Genomic DNA, 9,240 nt, shown 5'->3' on the forward strand with positions numbered 1-9,240 from the left:
AATTGAGAAGCTTTGTTATTGAACATGATTTTAGGCCACATTCCTGGGACAATCAGAAATAACATTTTTTTTTTCACCAAAGAAATGCCAGTATCATTTATCTGTATGCAAAAGGAAGGGGGAAAAAAGGCATAGAGCAGATTAGGGACAAATTATAGATGCAGATTGTCATATAAAAACAGAGCTGTAAATTTTCTTGGTTGTTTCATTTGTAGGTATGAGGTTTGAGTATAAAAAGACATCATACTGATCATCCTTTGGCCTTAATTTGAGAACTTCCAGAGTTAACAGAGTGAGCCAATGTAATCCTAGCTAAAGGACAAATTCAACTCAGTGGGAGCTGTAGCAGTAATACGCATCATAGACAAAGAACATGAGAACATATGACATGTATTGCTAAAATGAACTCTTATGTGACTTTTACAGTTTTCAAGTACTGTTGAATGAAAAAAATGTGTTCATATGAATGTTTATGGATAATTAATAACAAAGATTGAAGGCATAATGTAGTGAATGGAAAGTTACTAGCCAAATCAAAGTTGGCAAATACATTTTTTTTTTCTAGAGGCTAAAGTACCTATTGCTGGCAAACAATATTAGTTAAGTACTGCTAATAAAATACATTGTTAACTAAAAACACATAGTGAAATGTCAGACCTTTAAAATGATGGCATAAGCCACTTTGACTTCAATATAATTAAGATTAATTAATATATTTTCATGTAAGCAGTAATGAAATAAATACATAATGTCCTCATTTTATTGCCAATTTTTTGTTAAAATTCAGCTGCGCTAAAAAATAATTTATTATCAACTATTCTCTGTATCAAAGGAGCTTTCTGTGTTCAAAAATGGGCCAATTATTGAAGTTACTGACAGTAACCACTCATACATCTGCACATTTCTTCATCAGTGAGGGTGGAAATTTACTGTACTTCTTAGTGGTCTGGCAATCAAACAAAAGTTTAAGCTGTAACCTTTTTACAGTCCTTTAAATGCATTGTTTTCACCAGGCAGAAAGTTCTGCTATATGCCTCACAGAAAAAGACCTCAATTTTTTTTTTTGCTAACACATATGTGGTTGTATGTTGAGGCTAGCATATTTTGTGATGGACAGATTCAACAGGCAAAAGGGACTAGGTCATTGGTAAATGCTTGTCTCATTTATACATAAATTTATTGATCTGAGAGGTCACCCAGCATATAAATTTAACATGCTGCAGCATTAATTTCTCTAAAATGCAGAGAAACCTCCCTCTTTGTGCTTAATTAGCCATCTGAGGCCACACAGGAACAGCCATAGTGCGGTTAAGTCTCCCGTTATTCCAACCTTGCAGAGGCCATCTTGTGCCAAATGATTAATGCATTTGTCTCACCATGATGGATTAAACAGATGACTTGAAGCTGGGAGCCTGAAGAGGGTGGGTGCTTCATTAGACTAAAGCACTCACATTCGCACCCATGCCATAGGTAGCTCTTAGAAAAGGTTAGAAGCACAGAGATTTAGGTGTTCCTTCAGGATGTGAACTTATTACCTGTCTCAGGAGAGAAATGCAGTAGGAATATAATACTTCCTAGAACAGCACCAGGTCAGACAGCATGGCCTTGGGTGTTATGGTGAAATCTTAACCTCAGTGAGCACAGAAGGAATGCTTTCAATAATAGACACTGTGCTCAGTAGAGGAGCTGATGCTGGTTTCCTCATCTCCAGAGATCTTTTCACCTTGCATATAATCACATACAGCAGATCGTACTGTCAATTTGCATTTCCTTCTTCCCTCTAATACTAATCTCTGGTACTAGGAAAGGAGAAAGATAAATATTGATTTTCCAGAGGGCGGCTTGCCTCTTTCATGTAGCCTGTCACTGTCTGCCGCTTTTCATCATATGACCTGACACCTGTCTGAAAATAGAACTGTCTCCTCCTCTGTATCAGAGAGGGCATAAACGCAGACAGAAACTTTTAAGAGAAGAAAAGAAAAAACACTGAATAAAAGGAATTACGAATGCTACAGACCTAGCAGAATCCATTCAGTCAGTCCATTAATTTCCTGTCAAATCTCATCAGGGAAGAGATGAAGCACTTCAGAAATCACAGCTGAAGAGTCTGAGTTGCCTACACTCTCTTTCAAGAATCAAGGCACAATGTTGGTCTTTATGTGAGGGAGCGGATTGTCCATATTGCCTATCTGGATCCAACTAATGACCCATCTATCCCAGTGTTCTCTCTCTCATAGTTCCCAGATATTCAGAGGCAAACCCCCCTAATGATGGTAAATTTTGAACTGAATGTCCATAACATCTTTTTTTTCCCTTAAAAATTCATCTTTTTCCTGAGAAAAAGTCTTCCAAATGACATTCCACAGAGGCCGTATTATCATTGCTCCTTTTCAGCAGCTCTGCAGAAGCCTAGTATGGAAATAACAAGGTATAGTAGGTGACGAGGAAACCTTACATGTTCATGACAAGAGAAGGCTTGGACTTTTACAATTTTGTTCTTGAAAAACAACTTGGAGGTAGCCAGCTGCTACTGTATAGTTCCTTATGCCTTGCTTTTAGTTTGCCTTGAGTTTAAGAGTTATTGTAGTTAGACCTACTGAACATCACAAATCATTCAGTTTTATCCAGAAAATCTCACCAAAATTTATGAACAAAGCCAATCAAAACACTTCTTAGCCTTTACAACCCTAAATCTGGTGATTAGTAATCATTTAACACTAGTCAGCAATCTGAAAATTAAAATTCTCTGTAATCTCCCAATATATGGGGCCATGTTGTTAATTGTCTCATCTTTCATAATAGCTAATATTTCATTCTCCAGAGAGAGGGAGAAAAAAAAAAAATCAATTTTCAACAGATTAATGTAGATTAAAGCAGGCTTCTTTGCATCTGGAGATGGACAATGGAATCCTTGTTAAGATATAGAGAACAATGTTTAAACATAATTTCTAACTTTCAGCAAAGTGTTATTTAGCATGTTGAGTGCTGTACAGGTGCCTCTGTCTTTGCTAATGTCTGTGAAGGTGGGGAATAAAATTCGCAGATTTTAAAAGCAAAGGGACTATCCCAACAACCCTCTCTTTCTTCCCTCCCCTTTCTGCCCCAGATATACTCATGCAAACACAAACACACATAAAATAAAAATTTTAAATAAATTTTCTTCAAATTACATCATCTTATTCTAAAGTCCCTGCTGGGGTACTGCACCATCTCCTTCAATAAGATAACTTTTATATAGTTGCATTGCTACTCCTATGCGGCTAGGAGATATAATCTTATTTCAAGTTTAATTTTTACACATTCAACTTCCAGCAACAGTATTCTGTTATGTCTTTATTACCAAACTTGAAAAATAGCAGATATGTCAACTTTCAGTCTCCTTTTGTACCAATGGAAAAACTAAACTACTCTGAATTAAAATATTATTGTGAGCATTCTTTGAATTCTCATTGTATTTTACTGTTCTTCAAGGCTAAGCATTAGATCTCGACAAAATTTTGCACAGAAAGGCAAGATCATTTCCCTCCTTATTCTCAAAATTACACTTATTTTAATCCCAAGTTTTAATAAATCTTTTTGTTGCAACATTACAAAAATATTTTCTAAAAATCCTCTATGTTTCTCTCACTTGTAAAATACAGATAAATTACATCTTCTTTTTTTATAAATACTTTTGAAAACTCAAAAATGGCTATTAAAGTCATTTCCTCTTTTTTGTTGGTTTGAAACATTATTGTTATAGTAATTTCCCTACTAGGCACAATGGTGAATGTGCAACCATTAGTAGCCTTTTTACAACACTCTTCATATTAACTTTTTAATTACTTTATTCTAAAAAATTACAATGTATGATCCAACAACACTGAATGAATGTATACACATTGAAATTATTCATTTATATATTAAAACATCATTACAAAATATATAGATTAAAATATATTAAAAGTTCATTTTAAAAATATAATTTTAAATATTCTTTCTGGAAAAAAAGATCTTCATTTTAAAGACTCTAAGAAATTATGAGCCAATTATCTGTCTAGGTCAGAAAATAGTGAGAGATTATCTTTAACTCCAATACCTCCTTGATTCTCGCTGGATTGACTGAGAGATGACATAAACACAGCCTTTCTTTCTCGTATCTTCAGGACTTTTTGAAATTCAAAGTTCTTCAGAGAAAATATGTTCCATAATTATATATCTGTGGATATTTTCACAAATAATGGAATTAATATATCTGAAGACCAAGAATTGTTCTCCCTAATTTAGTATTGTATTAGCCAGCTCATCTAAATTGACTGGCTAATGCATACCACCCAAAAGACCTCTATTAGTTAACTAATTCACACCATCTGCTCCTACTACCATTACTTCTTAGAACTTTCACTTTTCAAGGTGCTCAAAGGAGATGAGTAGTTGCCTGGTTCTGAGGCAGGTAACGTTTCAGGGTACAAATCCCTATACCACTTTCCTAGGATGTAAGGCTAAATGAAACAGGCATGAAGACAGGTGTGTTCTGCAAACAGCTGTTTCCACTGAGAGGGTCACCACTTTCCAGCTGTTTCCCAGCTGTTGGACACTTTCTCTTGCCAGTTTGCAGATAATGCTTCTTTGCACAGTTCAGGTGAAAGAAGTTGCATTGCTTGGATGAGCTACTTAAAATGTCTAATCTTGTTTAGAGTGAAATATGTTAAGGATCCCCAGGGCTGGGGAAAATGAGCTAGTTTAATTTAGGCTGAATACCTCAGCACATTTTGACTGAAAAGAGGTGCATAAGCAGCACAGCAAGGTGATTAGTCACTATTATATTCTCATTTTAGTTGCAAATGAGACAGAATAAAAGCTGAGGTAACTTATCGTTGGCACTAAAGCAATGTTGGTAATGCACCTCACACCTGTGAACTCCTTATCTGAGGTCAAACATCTATTGGATCAGCCAGGCACAGAGATGACACTCACAGCAGTTCAGTGTTTACCTACTATTAACCGAGTTAAGAATTTGGTCTTTCTGTTATTACCTCTTTGCTGTAAATCCCTGGCCTTTACAAACCTCATCAGAACTAAGAAAGTCTGGTGTCGTGCAAGTTTGTAACTCTCATCTGGATTCTCTGGTGTCTCATATGTTTCAAATGTCAATCAGGTTTTCCCAACCCCTCCATCGCCCATGGAACTTCAGCTGTCACATTAGACACACCCCTCCAGAGGTAGTACCAGGAAGGTCTCCCTTTCTTCCACCAGACCCCTTTTCCATGATGCATGTTTTTGAGGCATCTCAGGCTGTCACATCCTGCTGTCAATTTCTTCAAATAATTTTGGGGTATGATAGGTGTGGACACACATATGTAAATACACCCAAAACAATGATCGTATGTGTTTTTTCTCTTATGAATGCCCTGATGCATCACCACAAAACTGATACAATTCACTAAGAGCAAGAATCTAAGTTGCTTATAAGAAAGTGCTAAAAACAGTACATGTTCCTTTGACCTAGCTGCAAGCATGATATGAGCCTCTGCCTTTGTAATGACTTACACTTAATTGAAAAAAAAATCTTTAATGCAGGCATATTTTTTCAGAGGTTTGGGGGTTTTTATATATCTTAGTGTGTGTAGCACTTCTTGAAAAAGATTAATGTGCACTTTGCATTTAAATATTCTGTACAGATCAGCAACATTATCAGAAATATCTCTGGGAAAACACTACAAATTATAAAAGGACTGAAAGCATTTTTTAGTTCTACACTAACAGTCTCTTAAACTATAATCTTTTAATGATATACCATAAAAGCCTTTCACTTCATGAAATGCAGGAAAAGAGAATACTAAGATTCATTATAAACAAATGATTGAATCCATCCTTTGCAGCAATATGCAATGTCTCCACTATGACTCATAGCAATGAATAGTGCTCCTAAAGTGACTATTTTTTTCCCATTTATTATGTACAAAATCTAAAAGAATAGATTGAATATGTACTTCTATAGGCAGCTGAGAGTAGCCTCACAATTAGGCCCCGGTTATCATGGGGGATTTTAACTACACTGATATTTGCTGGAAGGACTACTCAGCCATCCATCCACAATTCAGGAGGCTCATCCGGTGCACTGACGATAACTTGCTGATGCAAATGGTGGATGAACCAACTAGAAGAGGAGCACTGTTGGATCTCATTCTCACTAACAAGAAGGGTCTCACTAACAAGTAAAGGCTGAGGGCTGCCTTGGCTACAGTGACCATGAGATGGTGAAGTTCAGAATCTCATGTGGCAGGAACAGAATACCAAGCAGAATCGCAACCCTGGACTTCAGTAGGGCCAGCTTTGGCCTTTTCAAGCAATTGCTAGGGGAAATCCCATGCGTAAGGCTGCTTGAAGGTAAAGGGGCCCAAGACAGTCGGTTAGCATTTCAGGACTACTTCTTTCAAGCTCAAGATCAGAGCATCCCAACACATAGGAAGTCAAGGGAGGGAGCCAAGAAGCCTGTTTGGTTAAACAAGGAACTGCTGGGCAAACTCAAGTGGAAGAGGAGAGTTTACGGTTCATGGAAGGAGGGGCTGGCCGCTTGTGAACAATATAAGGCTGTTGTCAGAGGATGTAGGGAGGCAACTAAGAAGGCTATGGACTCTTTAGAATTAAACCTTGCGAGAGGGGTCAAGGACAACAGAAAGAGCTTCTTCAAATACATGGCAGATAAAACTAACACTAGAGGCAATGTAGGCCCACTGATGAATGAGGTGAGTGCCCTGGTGACAGAAGATACAGAGAAGGCAGAGTTACTGAATGCCTTCTTTGTCTCTGTCTACTCTGCCAGAGGCTGTCCTGAGGAGCCCCGTACCCTTGAGGCCCCAGAGGAAGTCAGGACAATGGAAATAATTCACTCTGGGGACTGACTGCAAAAGCCAGCATGGAAGAAGCAAGAGACAGAAGCAGAGTTAGACTCTGTATGGACCAGAAGGGTTTGCTCCTAGAAGCACTTACGTCACACTGAACCTCATGTAATGCCACCCCTCTGTTTCATGCTATAGGAATATTACTGCTACATATTATTCTTATGTTACACCAGGAAGTTTAAAATAAGTAAATAAATAAATAAAATCTGACCAGAGGGAAATCCCCGAAGAAAACTCAGAATTAATTATGAGGGCAACTTAGCATAGAAGAGGCTAGCTGTCAGCAAAGCATACAAAAGCTTGCCTGTACCTCCTGTCTTCTGAGTTAGGGATTTTTTCCTGATGATGATTCGTTTCTCAGCACAGTTGCAGGTGTTGGAAATGTTCCTGATAACAGTGGTAAGGATGAAGATCTCCACAAACTCTACCCCAGTGCACAGGAAGCAAAGATCTTTTGTGTGGAGGAGCTGTGCTCTGGGTCTAAGCCTGGATTTCTTGTCTGCCTCCCTCCACTCCAGTGCCTGCCAGAGTCTTCTATCCCAGTAGCACCTGCTTTAGGATTTCTTCCAACAGAATAGTGACTACAGTCCAGGGAAAGGCACATCTTTCTTCACTGATCTTATATGATGTAATCAATTCATCCCCCTTGGACCTCCACATTTGCTCATATTCCAATGAACAGATTTTTCTCAAGACCTGGGAATAAAAAAATCATCTTTTCCCCTCTAGTTTCTGTGCAATAAGGGAAAAACTTGTCTACAGTGCATCTGAGCAAAAGCCTCAGGCCCATAGAGAATTTGCAGATCTCTGTTAGTACTTTTCAGGGTGCAAATATATTTAGCTATTCAATGTTCTTTTCTTTACTGTCAACAGTGGGAAAGTAACTGGTACCGAACTGGGATAAATGAGAAATGTAATTCCAATCATGCTCTGGTTCTATCCATTGGGAAAATGCATATCTGTGCAACAGATCTCATAATCTTCAAATTAAGCTTGCTAAAAATCTAAGTTTTTTTCATTTTTTTAATATTTAGGATGAGGTTCTAAGTCTCAAAGCTCATGCTAGCCTATAATCATGTATTATAATCAAGCTGTCAAATGTTTTCCTACAAGCTGTGGTAATTTGGGAATTGTTTCTATACACTATTTATGGTCTCCAGCTGATATCATGCTATTAAATTGACATATTATGAAATTGCTGTGTACGGATGTGACTTGTGATGCTGCCATACATGTCTTTCCTTTCCACGGCAGGGCAGCCCACACAGATTTCTGTGCTTCGGCACTGAGCTATGGGGTCCTGACTTCACAGAAGGGTGTCAAATGTGAGCTCTGCACTTGGGGGGAACGTGCCTCAGAGCACAGAGCTAGAAGCAGTGCTAGCACTGTGCTCAGGCTCCAGAGATTTACAGCATATGAGATCCCATAAACTGTAATGCTAAGACAACCGTCTGGAGAGCATCCAGTCAGGGAGGGAGCTCTCCTGGGGCTGTGTGCCTCACACAAGCCAGAATCAAACTGTGCATACTAATTTTGATAGAATTTGTTGTGGTTTTTTTTTTGGTTGGTTGGTTGGTTTTGTTTTTTACTTTATCATGTATTAGTAACACACTACCTAAATAACTCCTTTAATTATCCTTAAGACATTAAAAAAAAAATACAAGGTCCTTCAGCAAAAGGAAGACTGAGAACAACCTTACAGAGGCACAAACAGCAAGGCAGAACATGAACTATTTAAGCTAAACTGTAACATAAGTACAACAAACAGAGAAGTAGCAGAGAGAAAGCTTTTGCACATAAATGATATGGGCAAAATATGTGCCAATTTTCAGATGATGATGATGAATTTACAAAAGATACTAGACCACTCAGGTTCCTAGTCACATTTCTATGTAAACTCATTGAGGAGCTGAGCAGTTTAGTGATGTTTCTGCACAGTTGATTGTGCTTTTGACTCCCTTGAAGAAAGAGTAATTTAATCATAATGTTGGGGATTCTTTTGTGGGAACTTAGAAACTAATCACTAATAGCAATTCACCTTTCTAGTATGGCACATATCCCTTTCATTACCTGGAATAATGAGTTGGTTGGGAAAGACACAGCTGATTTATTTTTCTAAAACAAGCTACTCCTTTTTGCATTTTGGAATATTTGAAAACTTTTAGTTGTTCTATAAAGTGACTGGAAAGTATGGCAGAACTCATAAATATTTTTTCTTTTTTTTCCCCCTCTTCTAAAATATCTGAAACACATGTGTTTCCACCAGGTCTAGTGAACTCACTGGAGGCTAGTAAGAAAAGATTCTCATGAGCGTGCCTGGCCCCCCTCCACAGTTTGCAGGCAGAAGGAGGAGAAT

Source organism: Columba livia, chromosome 1 (genome assembly GCF_036013475.1).
Source record: "Columba livia isolate bColLiv1 breed racing homer chromosome 1, bColLiv1.pat.W.v2, whole genome shotgun sequence".
NCBI lineage: Eukaryota > Metazoa > Chordata > Aves > Columbiformes > Columbidae > Columba > Columba livia.